Raw genomic sequence first — 20,982 nt, 5'->3', positions numbered from 1 at the left:
ACAACAATTGAGGTTCCAGATCCTTTAGCAGTGCATGTTTTTTTATTATGTCCAATTTGTTGGCATCCACTGCACTTTTTAATGCTAGCAGCTCTTGAGGTTCCAGCTCCTTTCTCGCCCCCTCTTCTTTCCTCTTTTTTTCTTCATCAATTTTCAGCAGATTGCAAATATAATTAGAAACTTGGCATAATTTTCAAATAATTTCAAATGTAATTAGAAACATGCCATAATGAGGAAATGCACTTAAAAACACTACCTTTTTCTGACAAGTTCTTGCATTATGCCTTCATTCTTAGCACCAAGTGCATTTGAGAGTTGTTCCAGTCCTCTTTAGCATATTTGGGTTGGTCTCCCTTGTTTGAACTATATCAGTTTTTTTGTCTCGCTTCTTTTTTAGCATACCAAGAGCTGTTCTTGGTTTTGGAGGTAATATTCACTACTAGAAATATGTTAATAAACATCGGTTTTTGGCCGTTGTCTATTGACCATCACAACCAATGTTGCTGTCGGTGATGTCTATGTGACCGTGATTAGACATCGATTTTTTGCCGTTGTCTATGTTCATTATCACATCGATTTTAACTAATAGACTGATGTTTGATTATCTAATTTAAGTATAAAATTGTTGTTTATGCTCATTATGACATCAGTTTTAACTAATAGACTGATGTTTGATTATCTGATTTAAGTATAAAACTGTTGTCTATGCTCATTATGATATCATTTTGAAGTATTAAAATGATGTTTATTGGCCTCTTTTCATTAAAATATTTATCTTTTTATAAGAAAAACTGATGTAATGACTGTAAAATAAAAAAAATCAGAAATAATGACCACAAACATGCTAAACTGCACAAATTAAGGAAATTAATATTACCAAAACTCAATTTCATTAAACCAAATAGCATTCGTACAATTTCAACCATTATCAACTGAAAATATTCATCTATGCATACAATTTTCAGAGGAAGCTCATACAATTTTCAGAGGGAGCTCAATTACCACATTTAATGAAGATAGTTATGTTGGAAACCTAGCTCTATTGAGACATCCATTGTCCAAAAGCTGCAACAGAGATTATTGAGACTCAAGTAGTACTGGGACCAGAAATAGCCTTTATTGCATTGTTGGGATGCTAAATTGTTTTCCTTCTTGTCAACGACACAACTCTCCAGAAGTACAGAGCCGCCAATCCTAGGCAGGGGCAGTATTTAAATACAAGAAACAAAGAAAAACCTAGGGGGTGGCACATGAACATCGAAATATATCAACAGGATATTAAATGAAATAATTTTAAGATGAAATCTAAATATAAGTTACCATAATTCTTCCGACTTCCATTGTACAACCACTCTGCACCTTTCTGTTCTGGGTTTTATTCATTCACCTCCAAATTTGCAACTGAAAAAACACTGTAGAAGAAAACTTTAAGTGAAGACAGATCAAAGATATTGTCTTAGTAAAAGACAATGATTTCCTTAAATCATAATAAAACTAAAAAAACAAACGATAAGATAAGAGCAGTGATCTGATTTGACAAGTTTAGTGCCTAAAATTGCATCGCATATTATAAAATTGTTTATCTATAAAACAGTAAAAGCTTCTAACCAATGCTTTAGGTCAAAGCATAAATATATCTTTCTTAATGGAATAGCAAAAAAAAGGAGTTGCATAGTTTGGCAGCCACTTTTTACCTGCTTTGTCAAGAACTCAAGTGCAAACATTGTCCAAGTTAATATCAGCTTTTAGTAATTATTCTAAATCTAACATGAAAAATCATATTAGATAAGCCCACTGTTAATCTTTCCCACACTCTGTTGCACAGGAAAATACGAGGAGGGGGGGAATGATGGGAAAAAACCCATGCATAATTATCTTATATGCATATACCCGAGTCCTTACACATTTACTAAGCATGAAAGCATGGTTTCTTTTAAACATAAATAGCACATGACGCAGAACCCAAAACAGATTTTAAAAATAATATAATCACACAAAATTAAGGACAACACTATACTATTGAGCTATCTTACTTTAAATTGTGGACAAGTGGGCATGTCTATGTGAATCTGCTCGCGTCTGTATCCCTTTCAAAACTGAATTCAGTTGTGATCTTAACCTTCTTAGCCCGATTTCAGCATCTCTTTTTGTTAGGAATATGTGATGCTTGATGGTGCAAAATATTTCTGTTTTTACTTAGAATAAATTTGCATGTAGCTGATCAATTAATAGCATGCTAAGGCAGTATCGATTGATCAGATAAACCCATCAATGGATGATGAGGTACTGTAACAAAGCTGGAGTATCTTAGCAATTGATGTAATGTTGTGAATACTTCTAGATTAGCAGTTGATCTATCAATGGATGTTTAGATAGGGTGACATAATTGTAAATATGTGAAGTCATGTAATCTATCCAAGTGAAGTGAAGATCGATCGCTATTCCTGAAGTATCAATGGCTAATCAGAGGGAGCTTATCAATCACTGCATCAACACCATCAATCAATAATTATAGGAAGACTATCAATTGCTAATTCTGAACAACTTATCAATTGATAGTTCAAGGACATTATAATTTTGATAATATCAGCAATTGAAAGCTACAAGTCAGGTAAAAGACAAAGAGCACATGGGTTGATGTGATAGATGTTGCACCAGCTTTGGAAGCTAAACCAAAAGCAGTTTAGTCAAATATTGAGAACCTCGAAGCCTACCATTTCTGGCAAAGCAACAAGAATTTCAAGCTGCCAAATGCAGTATCAAGTCCAAGAAATTCTATATTTGTATTAGCTAGAAAGTGAGTAGGAAAATACTTTTACAGACTAGTTTTGTTTGTAGTAGTATATATTCACTTTGTAATTTACATTTCAAAGTATCCAAACACCAAGAACTGAAGAGCAAAGCACTAAAGAAAGTTAGCAAGAAATTGTAAGCTTCTGATCTTCATTCTTTTGTAAGCAGCCAAGTAATTCTACTTGGAAGGTTCTTGATATAAAAATCTCTCAGGTGGATCAAACAATCCACCTAAAATTTTTAAGATCCTTGTTCTTTAAATTTCTATTTTAGTTTTATATTCTCTTGTAATCTGAATATAATCTGTTGTGCAAGAATTTATTAAAATTTTTGTAGATTGTATTCAACCCCCTCTTCTACAATCTAACTTGTTGTTTGCATTGTCTAAATAACACTTTTTTAAACAGCAAGCTACCTGCAACCATATCATTTTAAATCAAAATCAGATATGTTACACCAACTCTTGTATTTTGACATGTAGTTTATACATTACCTAATGCATTATGACTTCTCTTCTATCCTCTCAGATGACTTTAAGCTCTTGCATATTGACAAGGATGTCCACCTACAAAAGTATGTAGTAAGTTACAACCAAACCTTTAATTTTTTTAGGACAGTTTAACTAATCTCTCATTATACGATGCTATATACATATATTTAAAACTATTAAATTAGTTAAATATGTTCTTATGTGTTATGGATCAAAAATCGAGGGGTGAGCTTCGTGCTTTTTGACTGATCTCGCGAGTCGAAACTCAGACGGGTCCTAACGAGGTGCCTACGTATCTTCAGCGGGGTGAAGAATCAAGTCAAAAAACGTAGTTCTATTTTGGAGGGGTAGAGCCCTTTATATAGATGTCTCATGTTTAGAGACTGATTAGAAGTAAGATCCCTGGTGTTAGAGTCCTAGTAGAAATAGGTATTTGAGTCAGAATAGGATAGGACTGATCCCTGATCCTTGTCCTGAGCTGCTGGAGGTTATCTAGGACTCTAGATAGTTATCCACGAAATTCAGAGTTCTTGTAGGACTCTCGGAGTCCTGGATTCATCAGTGAGACTCCTAGTAGGACTAGGATTCGAGTTCTGGGCCTTGGCCGGGCTGGCGGCTCGAGCCTTGAGATTGGGCAGCCCACGTTTCCCAAACGTGGATGCCCAATGGGCTTTTTATAACCTCAATCTTCTATTTACGAATTTTGGGTGTTAAACCCAGAATCCGGGCCTCATACTCAGACCTTTAATCAGACTCGGGCTCAAAATAACCCAATAATTTTTAGGGCCAATTTCAGACCCATATCATTTGCCCCCCAACTTTGGATAAGTTTCGCAGAAACTTTTCTAAAGTTTTAGAGCATTTTAGACTACTTCTCGAGCCTATTCTGAGTAAAGTCAGCCACCTGGGCCGAATCTGGACTTTCCCCAATCGATCCGAGGCATTTTGGGGTACATCAAGTGTTCTGGGGCGCTTTTCACTATACCATATATTGGCTTCAGCAACCACTCAAAAGAAAATTTTCTCAAAATCGTTGCCATTGAAAAAATAAAATCAATATATAGCAATGCTGAAAAAATTGTTACAATAGAATCAAAATTTCGTTAAAATTTTTGAGAGGAGTATGATAAGAACTGTCTATTGCAATGTTATTAAAAGGCGTTGCAGTAGATGATATTTTTTAGGCCAAAAAAATTGGCGGGCTAATTAAAATATCAGGGCGGGATATATGAAATATTTTGGTGGGCTTTTTATCAAAATAATGAAAACAAAAAACACTTTCAAACACTCTCTCGACCTCACCTTGCAAACACTGTGACCGACGAAACAAGACGAAAGAGAGAGAAAGATGGCGAGAGAGAGATGGCCATAGCGAGACAGGAATAAGGAAAGAGAGAAGAAGATCAGAGAGGGAGAAGAAAGCACGCCATATAGAGGAATAATGTTCTTCTCCTAATAGCTCTAAGTATGTAAAAGTTTATATGTGTTTTAATTTGCTTGGTATACGTGTTTAACTGAGTTTGTATATGTTTTTAATTGATTTTTTGTTGTTAATTTCATCTTACACTTGTTAAATTAAGGATTTATGTTATTAGTTAGGTATTAGATTTGTTTAACTTAGGGTTCATAGTTTATTTTATGGGTTCTGTCCGTTTGTTAATTTAGGGATTTAATTGAGGGTTTTTGTTTATTGCTCTGTTCATCATGTTTCTGTACTGTACTAGTAAAAAGATAATTAATTAACGTGGTAGTTAGATGAGAATTGGAAATAGGGTATCCCAATGAATGCTTGTTCGTAATTGGACATTTCATGTCCAGATTCCAGTACTTGTCTAGTTGTCTATCGTAATATATTTGTTAGTTGTTGAAGTTTGGTCCTTAATCACTGATATTGGATTATACTCTGTTGGGGACTCTGTACATGGGTTGAGGTATTTGCGATGGAAAACACTAATTATATTGAGATTGTGTGTCTCTGTGTGTGATATGGCATGCTTTCGAGTGTTGCATGAATTTTATTTGACTTGCTTATATTATTTAATTTAATAGGTGGAGATCAATATTCTGGAACTCAATCCTGAAATGGTGAGGGGCTTACTTATTCCTGGCCATCCTTGTTTAGTATTATAAATTAATCTATATCCTTGTTTAGTATTATAAATTAACCTATATCTTAGACTCTATTGAATATTGAATTAGTTTTTGCGTCTTGTTGTTAATGTTCTATATGGGTTTGTCTAAATCTGAATGCTTATGTGAGCCTATTTTTATGTGATTCGTGAGCAATTGTACATCATAACATGCTTAGGTAAGTGTTATACTATTGATATATGCTTTTAACGATGTTCATGCTCGGCTAGTCAGTTGTATGTATGGGAACTTGTCCAGGGTTATTCTTTTACTTGTTTGAAATTTTGAAATAACTTTCCTGTTGTATGTTCTTGTTATTTGTTACTGTAGTTTATGGCCATTTATTTACACAAGCGGCACAACTTCATGTTGATGGTTCAAGTACTTTATGAAGTACTAATTCCATTTTCACAAAATCAAATAAGTTATGCCTTTTTTAGATCCGATAGAACTCCTCTGTCCTCACTTCCCCTATCATTATACAGAACCTGCATTGAAACGAGACAAATTATATCTGCCTGACACCCAAAAGTTGTATATATTTCATAACTGATATGATTTCCCATATGTTTTGTGTAGAGATTTACCTTCTAGTTTAATAAAACAAAAGTTTAGATCAACACTTAAATGCACATTTATTGATATGCACACTTAAAGTTTAGATCATTATTATTAACGAAGGCAGGGCCGAACAATAACCTTTATTGATATGTTAATTTTGATATGTTAATTTGTCTATATATTGTAATATAAAATTAGAATCAGTTGATTGATTACAATGGTGTTGTTCTCTAAAAAAGGTAGTTGACACTTTTATTTATTTATTTTTCTTACTATTCTAAGGATATATGACATGATTATATACTTGTCGATGTACAGGATATCAATGGACTTGGAGATCTCTAAGAAAGCTTCTCATATGGAGGATAAAGTTAAAAAAACTGAAGACAATCCTCAGACATTTGGCTGAGAAAGATTCTCTCATTATATATTAATTTTGGAGAACTATATATGCTAGTGGTCAGAATTAACATGAGTCGTGAGTCGAATGCGGACGGCGATGCAGCTGATTATTCACGATCAGTAGTACTATATTCTAGATTTGGCCCATTTAATTTTGATGTACTTAACCTATTTTGGCCTATTTCCATTAGTGTTCAACTCAGAATTGGTTTCCTGCTTAGTAAACATGGTATTGATATTGGTTGTGGTTGTCTAGCAATGATCATACTTGTGATTGGTAACAGTCTTGGTACTGTTTTTGGGATTTGTTGGTGTTGAACCTTTAATGGTGGATTAATATATATTTGAAATGGTAATGTCAATTTTTTTTATTCATACTGTTGCAATATATGATTATAATGTTGCCTTAAAGATCGCTTTTACTATTGTGAATCATTAATATAACAATGCCTTAGAACCAAAATTTGTTGCCACAGGTACTATATAGCAATCTTTAAACCAAAATAAAGTGTTGCCAATTTTGTTGCAGTAAAAGAACAAACTAAAGCAATGATTTAAATAGCATTGCTATAGAGAAAAAGTTGTTGCAATATGTGGCTCTGGAAATGATATGAACTTGTTGCAATACATATGTTAATTTATTGCAAAAAGGGCCCTATGGCAACAGAGGCAAAGTTAACGGTCGATTTCTTAAAAATCATTGCAATAGACGCTATTGCAATGATTTTTTATAATATAGCAACTATTTTCAGGGGTTGCTAAATGCAATCTATGGTATTGTGTTTTGAGCGTTTTCCGGGCTCTTCTTGGGTGCTCGACCTCGCCCAGGTCGATTTACGGCGCATTGGGCGACCAGGTCGACGCTGGCGCGCATCTTGGGCGACGCTGGCGCGCACCTTGGGCGCCCAAGCGTACCTCGGGCGCTCGTGGGCGCTCCCGGGTGTTGGGTGTTTTTTGACACCCAAGTTGATTGTCGACCTCACCCAGGTCGATTTAGAGCGTTTTGGGTGCCCAGGTCGCCATGGTGAGACCCTCAAGCGCTCCTTGGGCGATCTTTGAGCTCCTGGGGCGCTCATAGGGCGCTCCCAGGGCGCTCTCAAGCGTTGGTTGTTTTTTAACACCCAAGTTAATATTCGACCTCACCCAGGTCGATTTAGGGTGTCCTGGGTGCCCAGGTCGACGCTGGTGAGTTCCTCAGGTGCTCATCGGGCGCTCTTGGCGCTCCTGGGGCGCTCATAGGGCGCTCTCGAGCGTTGGGTGTTTTTTAACGCCCAAGTGAATTGTCGACCTCACCCAGGTCGATTTAAGGCGTCCTGGGTGCCCAGGTCGAACATGGTGAGGTCCTCAGGCGCACCTCGGACGCTCTTGGCGCTACTGGGGTGCACATAGGGCGCTCCTGGGGCGCTTACCGGGCGCTCTCGAGCATTTTGGGACTATACATAGTTTAAAAATGGATTATGCAACCATTAAGTGTAATCATGCTTGATTATGACTTGTTAATGGTATGAGATAAGATTAGGCCTTAATCAAGGTTTTAGGGGCCTTTTCTAGGCTAATCCCTTGATTAGGGTTTTATTGAGTTTTATACATACTTTATACATGTAAACATGTAAAAATATTGTATTTTCATTTATTTTTAGACTCTAGGAAAATCTAGATCCTTCGAAAACCTTCTAGATTATGGGCTTTTTCTTTGGCTTAGGCTAGTTGACCTGTAATAACAGGTGACTTGGCCTGTTGACCTGTTAGATGACCTGTTGGCCATCTTATAAATAAGTGAGCATCCTCATTTCTCACTTCTCACTCTACAAGTTTACAACATCTCTCTAGAATTCTCTTGAGCCTCAAGCTTTCACCACCAAGGTTCTTTCGAGCTCATATGGTTGATCGGGAAGCATCACGCTTGGCCAAGATTTCCAAGGCGAAGGGCACCTCCTCCAAGTCCAAGAGAGGTACTCGTATAATTATAAACTCTTCTTGTTCATCTTTACTTGATTTGATCAATATTATGCGGGATGAATACCCCTCCCTAGCCTAGCTAGGTTCTTATGGCTATGCTGTCGATTGTTCGCCTTCGTTGGCTAAGGTCTATCATAGATTGCTTAACTTTCCCAAGGCTTATTCCCTGGTCCGTGCCGAACCCGGGGATAGGACCTGTGATTGGGATCCTCAGCACTTGTTTATATACAAACATGCTCTACTAGCCGGACTTAGGTTTCCCCTGCATCCCTTCATCCCTAAGCTCTTAGCTGATGTGGGACTCAATCCTTGCCAATTGACGCCTTATGCTTGGCGTATGATCCATTGTTTCATGGTTCAGTGCCTATCTAAAGGCCTTTCCATGTCTGTCCCATTGTTTCGTAAGATTTTCCAATTCAAGAACTACCTGACGGGTTTTACGGGTTGGGTTCTTATTAGTCATCGGCCTGACCAGCCTCATATTTTCAACAATTCCTCCATTCTGGATAACAACCCTCGTTGGAAGAAAGAGTTCTTTAAGCTACACTGGGAAGGGGGAGATTGGGGAACTCTATTCAGATCCAAGTTTTGTAAGGTCGTTGATGGGATTGTCGACTCCATCCACCTATCGGATGTCGAGAAGGCAGCCTATGCTGAATTGGTCAAAGACAATGGCCAATCCAAATGCTGGGATCTCCTTGATGAGTTCAATCTTAGAAAGCTTGGTCTTTCAAGGGTTAGTGATGAAGGTATAAACCTTTTTTTTACACCTAGGACTTTTCTCGGGTCTACCCCATTATTCACGACTTAACTTATTTCTTGTTTCCCTTTTGCAGCTGCCACACAATGCAATGAGCAGAATGCGCCCCTCCAAGAGGAGACGGGGCGGATGAAGCGGCATACGTTGGCTAAGGACCCTCGGGTCCCTCGGGAGTTGCCCGCCCTCCTTCAACCTCATTCGGCGGAGGGCGGATCATCTAGTCAGCCTTGGGCTTCCAAGTCTCAAGCCTTTAAACCGGCTTGGGGTTTTCGAAGGACTGGTTCAGTGCTGGGATCGACTGTTCATGCCTCTGATTGGTCCCTTCACTCTATTACCCCTGCCGACTACCATGATGTGGTGCTACAGTCGGAGATCGAGGGGATTGATGGCCTTGGATCTCAAGCCCTTGCTAGTGTGAGTATCTTTACACACTTATTGTTTAGGTTTTTCGAGTCTTCCTTAACCCGTTTGTTTACTTGTCTCAGGCCAATGCTCAATTTCAAGCTGCCCTTTATTAGGCTAAAGCTTGGAAAAAATAAGCTGAGAGCCACAAGAAGGCTAAGGAATCCTTGGAAGAAGGCTTGGAGGCCCTTCGAATCAAGGATATGGAAAAGGACGAGAACGTGGATAAGACTCAATCGGAGCTGGTGGAAGCTCGAAGCGAGCTAGTCGAGGCTCGAAAGGGAAAGGATGCTATCATTGACGACTATATGGACTCTGATGAGTTCAAGAAGCTGATGGAGAAGCACAATGAGATCACCTTTCCAGAGGATTACAGTATCGGGTGGAACGATGCTGTTAAGAGCATTCATGAGGATCATTCGGACATGTTCGACCCTAGATGGGAGTATATCTGTCCCATGAGGATTGTTGTTGACTCTCCTAGTCCTGTTGAAGAGGAAGTCGAACCTTTGGATGTTATTGAAAAGCATCCGGTTGGGGAGTCCAACTCTACAGATAGCTCAGAGGCTGATTCCGAGTCCGATGAGTAGGATTTATTAAGGACCCTGCGTGGTCTACTTATTTAGACTTATCTAGCCTTAACTTGTAGTATTGGACTTATTTAGCCTTAACTCGTAGTATCGGACTTATCAAGCCTTAGCTTGTAATTTTAACTCAATCAATGTTAATAGTAACTTATTTGTGGTTGAATTTATGTTCCGGGTTGATCCGTTCACGGTAGGCAAACAAAAACTCAAGGAAAACATTAAAAACATGAGATATGGAGCAATCCATAAGAAATTTTATTGAAACTATAGTAGAAGAGATAAACAACTAAAATCAACTAAGTTATAAACTATCTGGCAGTGGTCTATCAGACCTTATTCAATGGTCATCTACTTACTAAGATAATCAAATATAATAAATCTTCAAGTTGGCGGCATGCCAATGTTAGGGTTATACTAAAATATTCGTTTGAAGTATATAACAATTATTTGAGAATCTTGAATGCATGTTTTCCATTGTCTGTATATTATATATTGTAGACAATCTAGTATCAAATGGGATAGCAGAAGATTAGATTGTCAGACTCCTTATATAATATAATAAAGGTTCACAGTCGAGGTGGTGTTAGACAAACCACTGGAACGGCTGAAGTATTATTTGGAAATAGTTTATCTTGACTATTGAATAATACTTATATACTTTGTGTATATTGAACGGGATCAAAATAGTAGAATAATTGTTTCTTTAATTCTGACAATAAAGAACTAAGATTCTATGATGTTATTAATGCTTAAGTTCTTAATCCGGATATAGTGATTGACACTTGTATTTAATGCACATGCCTTGACTCATAAATTAAGTAATTTATTTTAAATTACGAATTTATGTATTGGGCAATGACATTATATACAGAGTGGGATATTGACTATAGAAGGAAACCGTGTCCGAAAAATATATTCGGGTGATGATGTCCTCTTGAAAGCTCATAAAGATAATTATGCTTTAGTCCTGCAGGCAGATTTGTTCTTGCATAATTATAAGGTTGAGTGGATGATCAAGGATAAAAGATATTGATTAAATTAATTGTCAGAAATTAATTTAATTAATGGACATGCGATATCTTAAACATGGGGAATTCATAAGCAATTAATATGGGAGCCGAATTAAATAATTAATTTACGGAATTAGGAAAGGCAGTGCAAATATTAGTTCTTTAGTGGATAGAATTAATATATAATGACATTGGGCCTGGCCCGAAATGTCATTGGAAGGCCTGACCTAATGATCCATGATCCCTGCTGTAGCCTATATATATTCTCGTTCTCCTAAAGCTGAAAGACACACCAAAACGAATTAATCCTAGAGTCAGAGAGAAGCAGACGTTTTTCTCAACGAGACAGCTAGGGTTTTGGGTTTTCGGAGCTTTAAGGAGAGGCACACCTTGGGAGATCGAAGGCCACACTTCGTCCAAGGAGAATCAAGGAATACAGTAGAAGACGTGGATTTGAATCGCTTGCGCCGTAGCGATTAAGGTTAATATTCTGTTCGAACTTTTAATAAGTATCATAAAACGCAGGGCCAAGATCCGATTGTTCCTACAGCCAACTCCTTGGAAACTCAACTCCATCCAAGGTCTGAAGCTTGTATGTGTTAGGGTTATACTGAAATATTTGTTTGAAGTATATAACAATTATTTGAGAATCATGAATGCGTGTTTTCACATTGTTTGTATATTATATATTGTAGACAATCTAGTATCAAATGGGATAGCAGAAGATTAGATTGTCAGACTCCTTATATAATATAATAAAGGTTCACAGTCGAGGTGGTGTTAGACAAACCACTGGAACGGCTGAAGTATTATTTGGAAATAGTTTATCTTGACTATTAAATAATACTTATATACTTTGTGTATATTGAACGAGATCAAAATAGTAGAATAATTGTTTCTTTAATTCTGACAATAAAGAACTAAGATTCTATGATGTTATTAATGCTTAAGTTCTTAATCCGGATATAGTGATTGACACTTGTATTTAATGCACATGCCTTGACTCATAAATTAAGTAATTTATTTTAAATTACGAATTTATGTATTGGGCAATGACATTATATACAGAGTGGGATATTGACTATAGAAGGAAACCGTGTCCGAAAAATATATTCGGGTGATGATGTCCTCTTGAAAGCTCATAAAGATAATTATGCTTTAGTCCTGCAGGCAGATTTGTTCTTGCATAATTATAAGGTTGAGTGGATGATCAAGGATAAAAGATATTGATTAAATTAATTGTCAGAAATTAATTTAATTAATGGACATGCGATATCTTAAACATGGGGAATTCATAAGCAATTAATATGGGAGCCGAATTAAATAATTAATTTACGGAATTAGGAAAGGCAGTGCAAATATTAGTTCTTTAGTGGATAGAATTAATATATAATGACATTGGGCCTGGCCCGAAATGTCATTGGAAGGCCTGACCTAATGATCCATGATCCCTGCTGTAGCCTATATATATTCTCGTTCTCCTAAAGCTGAAAGACACACCAAAACGAATTAATCCTAGAGTCAGAGAGAAGCAGACGTTTTTCTCAACGAGACAGCTAGGGTTTTGGGTTTTCGGAGCTTTAAGGAGAGGCACACCTTGGGAGATCGAAGGCCACACTTCGTCCAAGGAGAATCAAGGAATACAGTAGAAGACGTGGATTTGAATCGCTTGCGCCGTAGCGATTAAGGTTAATATTCTGTTCGAACTTTTAATAAGTATCATAAAACGCAGGGCCAAGATCCGATTGTTCCTACAGCCAACTCCTTGGAAACTCAACTCCATCCAAGGTCTGAAGCTTGTATGTGTTAGGGTTATACTGAAATATTTGTTTGAAGTATATAACAATTATTTGAGAATCATGAATGCGTGTTTTCACATTGTTTGTATATTATATATTGTAGACAATCTAGTATCAAATGGGATAGCAGAAGATTAGATTGTCAGACTCCTTATATAATATAATAAAGGTTCACAGTCGAGGTGGTGTTAGACAAACCACTGGAACGGCTGAAGTATTATTTGGAAATAGTTTATCTTGACTATTAAATAATACTTATATACTTTGTGTATATTGAACGAGATCAAAATAGTAGAATAATTGTTTCTTTAATTCTAACAATAAAGAACTAAGATTCTATGATGTTATTAATGCTTAAGTTTTTAATCCAGATATAGTGATTGACACTTGTATTTAATGCACATGCCTTGACTCATAAGTTAACTAATTTATTTTAAATTACGAATTTATGTATTGGGCAATGACATTATATACAGAGTGGGATATTGACTATAGAAGGAAACCGTGTCCGAAAAATATAGTCGGGTGATGATGTCCACTTGAAAGCTCATAAAGATAATTATGCTTTAGTCCTGCACGCAGATTTGTTCTTGCATAATTATAAGGTTGAGTGGATGATCAAGGATAAAAGATGTTGATTAAATTAATTGTCAGAAATTAATTTAATTAATGGACATGCGATATCTTAAACATGGGGAATTTATAAGCAATTAATATGGGAGCCGAATTAAATAATTAATTTACGGAATTAGGAAAGGTAGTGCAAATATTAATTCTTTAGTAAATGAATTAATATTTAATGACATTGGGCCTGGCCCGGAATGTCGTTGGAAGGCTTGACCTAATGGTCCATGATCCCTACTATAGCGTATATATATATTCTCGTTCTCCTAAAGCTGAAATACACACCAAAACGAATTCATCTTAGAGTCAGAGAGAGGAAGACGTTTTTCTCAAGGAGACAGCTAGGGTTTTGGGTTTTCGGAGCTTTAAGGAGAGGCACACCTTGGGAGATCGAAGGCCACACTTCGTCCAAGGAGAATCAGGGAATACAGTAGAAGACGTGAATTTGAATCGCTTGCGCCGTAGCGATTAAGGTTAATATTCTGTTCGAACTTTTAATTAGTATCATAAAATGCAGGGCCAAGGTCCGATTGTTCCTACAGTATGAGCCACGACCAATAACATCCTTCACCTGATACGGACCTTCCCAGTTTGGGGCCATCTTTCCCTTGGGACCAACTCCTGAGGCCTCAGCTTTCCTTAGGACTAAATCCCGTTTTCTGAAGAATCGCTCCTTGACTCGGAGATTATAGTAATAGGAAGCTCATTTTTGGCTCTCAACGATCCTAGCGTTAGCTTCATCTCGGACCTCATCGATCATGTCGAGTGCGAGTCTCATTCCTTCCTCATTGGCTTCGGGCTCATACTGCTCGACCCTGGGGGAGGTATGAGTTATCTCAAGTGGCACCACGGCTTCAGCTCCGTAAGCTAACTGGAACGGGGTTGCTCCGGCGGAGACCTTGCAGGTTGTTCGATATGCCCATAGTATAGGGAGAATCTCTTCAGCCCAAGACCCATGCGCTTTCTCGTCTCTTTTCTTTAGTCCATCAAGGATTATCCTGTTGGCTACTTCAGCTTGCCCATTGGCTTGAGGATGGGCAACCGACTTGAATCGTAGCTCAATGCTATAGTCGTCACAGTATCCTACAAACTCTGAATTGTTGAATTGGGCTCTGTTGTCAGTAACCAAGACTCGGGGTATGCCATACCTGCATATGATGTTTTCCCAGAAGAACTGAGCAACTTGCTTGGTGGTTATCTTGGCCAGGGGTTTGGCCTCAATCCACTTGGTAAAGTAGTTAATAGCCACTATCAAAAACTTCCTTTGAGCACTGGCGAGTGGAAACGGCCCTAGGATATCCATCCCCCACATAGCAAAGGGAATCGGGGAGTTAATGGATGTCAACATCTCTGGGGGCTGGCGCACAACAGGCGCAAATCTCTGACATCGATCGCATCTCTTAACATAATCCTTCGCCTCCTTCAGCATATTTGGCCAAAAGAACCCAAGGCGTGTAACTTTGTGAGCCAGGGCTCTCCCACCTAGGTGCTAGCCATAAATTCCTTCATGGACCTCTTTCAGGGCTTCCCGGGCCTCATCTGGCCTTAAACACTTCAAATATGGTATAACAAAAGACTTCTTATAGAGAATCCCCTCAATCAGTGCATTCTTTAAAGCTCTTACCTGTAGTTTTCGTGCTTCCCCAGCATCAGGTGGTAGGTGTCCAGTTTCGAGATACGATTTGATTTCATCGATCCAAGTGGCCCCCGTGTCAATTGGGGCTATTAGCTTGGCATTGATATTTGGGGTTTTCAAAACCTGATAGTAAACACTTCCCGAGCACACCTCATTCTCCGAGGATGCAAACTGGGATAAGGCATCAGCCTTTGCATTCTCTTCCCTGGGTATATGTTCTACCAAACATTCTTCAAATTGTGTCATCTGGGCTTTAACAATCCTCAAGTATTTCAGCATTGTTTCTTCTCGTGCCTCAAATTCTCCATTAACCTGTGACACCACAAGTCTTTAGTCCCCACAAACTTTCAGGTTTTTAACCCTCAGGGTTCTCGCCAATCCCAATCCAGCTATAAGGGCCTCATACTCAGCTTCATTGTTGGTAGTTAGAAAGTCTAACTTGATCGCGTACTCGACCGTGAACCCATCCGGGCTTCGAAGCACCAGCCCTGCCCCACTATTTTTTGTTTTTGAAGCTCCGTCAAAAAATAGTAACCAATACTCTTTAGGTTTCTCCTCTTCTTTGGGTTCTTCTACCTTACTCTCCTGCCCTCCGACTTCCTTGTTGTCAATGGTGCATTCAACGAGGAAGTTAGCTAGAGCTTGAGCCTTGATTGCCACCCGTGGTTTGTATCGAATTTCGAATTCCCCGAGCTCTACTGCCCATTTTATTAATCTCCCACTAGCCTTCGGGCTATGCATTATGTTCCTAAGGGGCTGGTCCGTCAAGACTTCAATTTTGTAGGCCTGGAAGTAGGGTCTCAGCTTTCTTGAAGCTGTAATCATGGCTAAGGCAAACTTCTCAATCACAGAATAGTTGAGTTCTGCTCCATGCAATATCTTACTAACATAGTAGACGGGTTTCTGGATTTTTCGATCCTCACGAACCAAGACCGCACTCAGTGCTTTCTCAGAGACAGCCAAGTAGACATATAATGTTTCTCCATCTACGGGCTTTGATAAGAGTGGTGGCTCTGCCATATACTTCTTCAACTGCTCAAAGGCCTCTTGGCTCTCACTTGTCCATTCAAAATCTTTAACTTTCTTCAAAGCCTTAAAGAAGGGCAAGCACTTATCCCCGGACTTCGAGATGAAACGTCCTAGTGCCGCGATTCTTCCTGTTAACTTTTGAACATCCTTTATAGACTTAGGCGGTTCCATATCAAGGATGGCCTTTCCCTTGTCGGGGTTGGCCTCAATCCCACGTTTTGAGACCATCAGACCCAAAAATTTTCCAGACCCAACTCCAAAGGCACACTTGGCTGGATTCAACATCATCTTATGTGTCCTCAGGACTTCAAAAGCCTCTCTCAGGTGCTCAAGGTGATCAGCTTTGTTCAAGCTCTTCACTAGCATATCATCAACATAGACCTCCATGGTTTTTCCAATCAGTTGTTTGAACATCTTATTTGCTAGGCGTTGATATGTGGCTCCTGCATTATTTAAACCAAACGCCATAACCAAATAACAAAAGATACCAAAATCAGTGATGAATGAAATCTTAGGAATGTCGTACTTATTCATTCGGATCTGGTTTTATCCACTAAAGCCATCCATAAAGCTCAACATCTCGTGCCCAGCTGTAGCATCGATTAGAGTATCTATTCTTGGGAGAGGAAAACAATCCTTAGGACAAGCATCATTCAAATCTGTGAAGTCTACACACATCCTCCACTTTCCATTAGCTTTCTTGACCATGACTGGGTTGGCTAGCCATTCTGGGAATTGGATTTCCTCTATAACACCTGCTTCCAAAAGCTTATCGACCTCTTGTTTTATGGCTTCTTGCCTCTCAGGGGCAAAACTTCTCTTCTTTTGTTGTAGGAAAAGAAGAGAAAGCAAACCGAAAAGAACTTTAGAGAATGTAGGAGTCATGGCGTGAATTAACACTGCCCTAAAGTTGAATTTGCCCCGCTACGTACACACGGCCTCATGGCAATCAACCTCCAAGGTTACACGACTTCTATTTCCTTTGGTGTAGTACAAAGAAATAGATTGAAAACACTCTTGATCATTGCCCAAAAATATACTTATATCTATATGAGAGGAAAATTGTTTTTGTGTGTGTGCAAACATGAGGGGGAGACCTCCTTTTATAAGAGCTCAAACTTGTAACTCCAAGAATGGCCAAAAGACACGATTAATTCAAGGAGATAAAAAGGCTCCAAAGTGAAAAGTCACAGACTGAAAAGTTTTGAAGATTTTTATAGATTTTTCTTATAAAGCAAACTATAGAGATAATATTTATATTAATATTAATTCTAACTTTAACCCACATGCTGCAAAAGAAAAATAATTTAAGTAATTTAATGGGCAATGGATAGTCGGTTTTTTAAGCACCAATGTCTTGTGGACTTGAATTGACACTGGTGCATACAAACATGCCTCAAAACCATGTGAGGTAGAAAAATCCTTGAACCTGGATTATATTTTCATAAAACTGCCCCAACATTGTACCTGGATTTCCGTGAATGCTCTACAGGTCCTTCGCCAAAGGACTCTCATAGGGGGTTGGGCATAGCCCCCACATTCACATAGGTAAGTTCATCAAGTTTGTATTGTCGCAAACCACCTCTTACGAGACTATGAACTTATTAAGAGCATTAGCTCATCCTAACACATGTGACAATAATAAAAATACTACATCACTTTATTAATAGGAATGGTAGTAGTATATAAACATGAGTTCTTTTATGATTTCGTTTGACCCATTGAACTTAAACTAGTTTAAGATGGGTGTCCATCACAATTCACTCCACAATAGGCTTTAAACCCATTCCTTGTACTGACTCCAACACTAATTTTCTACAAAGGCCTTTGGTGAGAGGCTCTGCAATATTCCTCTCTGATTTTACATACTCGAGTGATATCACATTATTTCTGATCAGACTTCGAATTATAGCATGCCTCAAGCGAATATGTCTTTTCTTCCCATTGTAGAGTTGATTATTCCCTAGTCCCAGTGCAGCTTGTGAGTCACAATGCATTGAAACTGATGGACCTGGCTTCCGCCACAAAGGAATATCAGCAAGTAAACATCTTAGCCATTCAGCTTCTTGACCAGCCAACTCCAACGCAATAAACTCAGATTCTTGTGTGGATTTAGCATGACAAGTTTGTTTTGAAGATTTCCAAGATATAGCAGCTCCAGCAAGAGTGAAGACATAACCACTAGTAGACTGAATCTCATCATTATCCGACACCCAATTTGCATCACAATATCCTTCCAAAACATGAGGACTTCTTTGATAATGCAAACCCCAATTTATAGTACCCTTTAAATACTTCAACAATCTAATCAAAGCACCCCAATGATCACGATTAGGATTGTGAGTGTATCTACTCAGTCTACTAACAGCATATGCTATATCAGGCCTGGTATGATTCATTAAAAACATTACACTTCCAATTATCTTGGCATACTCTTCTTGGGAAACACTGCGACCTTTATTCGTTTTCAAATGAATACTAGGATCATATGGTGTCTTCACAGGGGTACAATCAAATTGATTAAATTTCTTTAAAATTTTCTCAACATAATGAGACTGGTTTAATGACAACCCATATGAATTCCTAGTAATCTTTATGCCAAGAATCACATCTGCCTCTCCTAAATCCTTCATATCAAAACAGGAACTTAGGAAGGCCTTGCTAGTATTTACCACATCAATATTGGTACCAAAAATTAACATATCATCAACATATAGACATATGATCACACAACTAAATTGATCAAATTTAGAATAAACACATGCATCAGAATCATTTACTTGGAAGCCATCAGAGATGATAGTTTGATGAAATTTCTCATACCAGTCTTTCGGAGCTTGTTTGAGGCCATACAATGATCTTATAAGCCGACATATTTTGTCTTCATATCCCTGGACAACACATCCTTCTGGTTGCTTCATGTATATCTCCTCATTTAAATCGCCATTTAAAAAGGCAGTCTTCACGTCCATTTGATGCACAATGAGATTATGAATAGATGCAAGAGCTATTAAGGCTCTAATGGTGGAAATATTTGCCACGGGAAAGTAAGTATCTAAGAAATCAACACCTTTCTTTTGTCGATGTCCACCAACCACTAACCTGGCTTTGTATTTTTCAATTGATCCATCATATTTATATTTTTTTTAAAAATCCACCTGCTTCTCAGTGCTTTACAACCTCGAGGAAGATCACATAAAACCCAAGTATTATTATTCATAATGGACTCAATTTCACTATTAATAGCCTCTCGCCAAAAATTAGAATCAATTGATCTCATAGCCTCCTCATAGGTTTTAGGGTCTTCTTCAAGAATGAAAACATTTATCTCCTGATCACCTACTGTTATTTTACACCAACTATAAGAAAGATTGTAGAAGGGGGGGTTGAATACAATCTTTTACAAAAATAAAAGATTCAAGAACAATCACTTTAAAACAACAAACAAAAAACACCAAGTATTAAAAATACGGGTGGATTGAATGATCCACCCGTGAGATTTTATATTGAAGAATTTGTGGATTGATTACAATTCGCACAGCTGCAGGTTCATCACTTGAACAGTTTCTAACTCTCAGATATTCTCTCAAGTTTTTCGAACAAGTTCAACTGATGCTACTAACTTGGTTATATACTCCAAGTTTTACAAAGCTTTTAACTAAAATACAAATTGCACTCTAATCTAAAACAATGCTGCACATCTTTGTCTTATGCATGCTTTCTGAGATGTCTTCATCTTTGACCATCATCTTGATTTGATCCAGATTGCATTGCATGAGATAAGAATGTTTCTGCTTCTTCTTTATTTTCCTAATCAGGCTTCCATGTCTATTTTAGTGTAATTCGATCCATGTGATTTGTCAGACTTAAGCTCTAGTCACTTTCAACTGCTCTTTGCTTCATCAGTTGAAAGTTCTTTCATCAGTTGAACGAATTACAGACTTCATCAGTTGAATGCTGTTCCAGTCTCATCAGTTGAATTCCTTAGCATCATCAGTTGAATTCTTTGTCTTCAGTTGAATGCTTGGTTTTCATCAGTTGAAACATGACCCAGTCTTCATCAGTTGAATAGTTACATCTCATCAGTTGAATATCCTTCACTTAGATAAAATTACATGGCATTGGATATTTACAATTAGCCATCCTATTCTACCCATCCGTTGATAATTCCCAAAGACAAGAGGTATAACAATTACAACTGAAATTTGATAAAGATTCTAAATAAAACATGCTACAAAATTTTTATGTTATCATCAAAAATTATTGATTCCTAACACCTACAAACTCTTTTTCAGTCAAAAAAGTAGTTAGAAAATCAGGCCCAAAGCTAGTCTCGACTCTAGCTCTTTTACTCCTTCTAGGCTCATGATTTGCATCGGTAGATGTAATATTATGATGTGACACTGATGAAGAAGATCCAGATGCTAAACATTATTGCACATTAACTTTCAAAGGAAAAATATGCTCAAAAAATTCAACGTCTCTTGACTCTTTAAATGGACCGAAACCAGATGCATCTTTAAGAATAAGTCTATATGCACCACCATTAAAACCAACAAAAATACCATCAACAGTCTTGGGACCAATTTTACTTCTTTGAAAATCTGGGAGCCCAATTTTTCCCAAACACCCCACACTTTAAGGCAACTCAAGTTGGGCGCGAAACCCTTCCATAATTCATAGGGAATTTTATCAGATTTTTTATGCGGAACACGATTAAGTACATAGCAAGCATATAAAATAGCTTCACTCCACATATTAGAAGGCATTCCTGAACTGATAAGCATAGCATTCATCATA

The sequence above is a fragment of the Daucus carota genome, chromosome 1 (genome assembly GCF_001625215.2).
Source record: "Daucus carota subsp. sativus chromosome 1, DH1 v3.0, whole genome shotgun sequence".
Lineage (NCBI taxonomy): Eukaryota > Viridiplantae > Streptophyta > Magnoliopsida > Apiales > Apiaceae > Daucus > Daucus carota.
The sequence above is the reverse complement of the archived record's forward strand: the minus strand, read 5'-3'. Positions refer to the sequence as shown.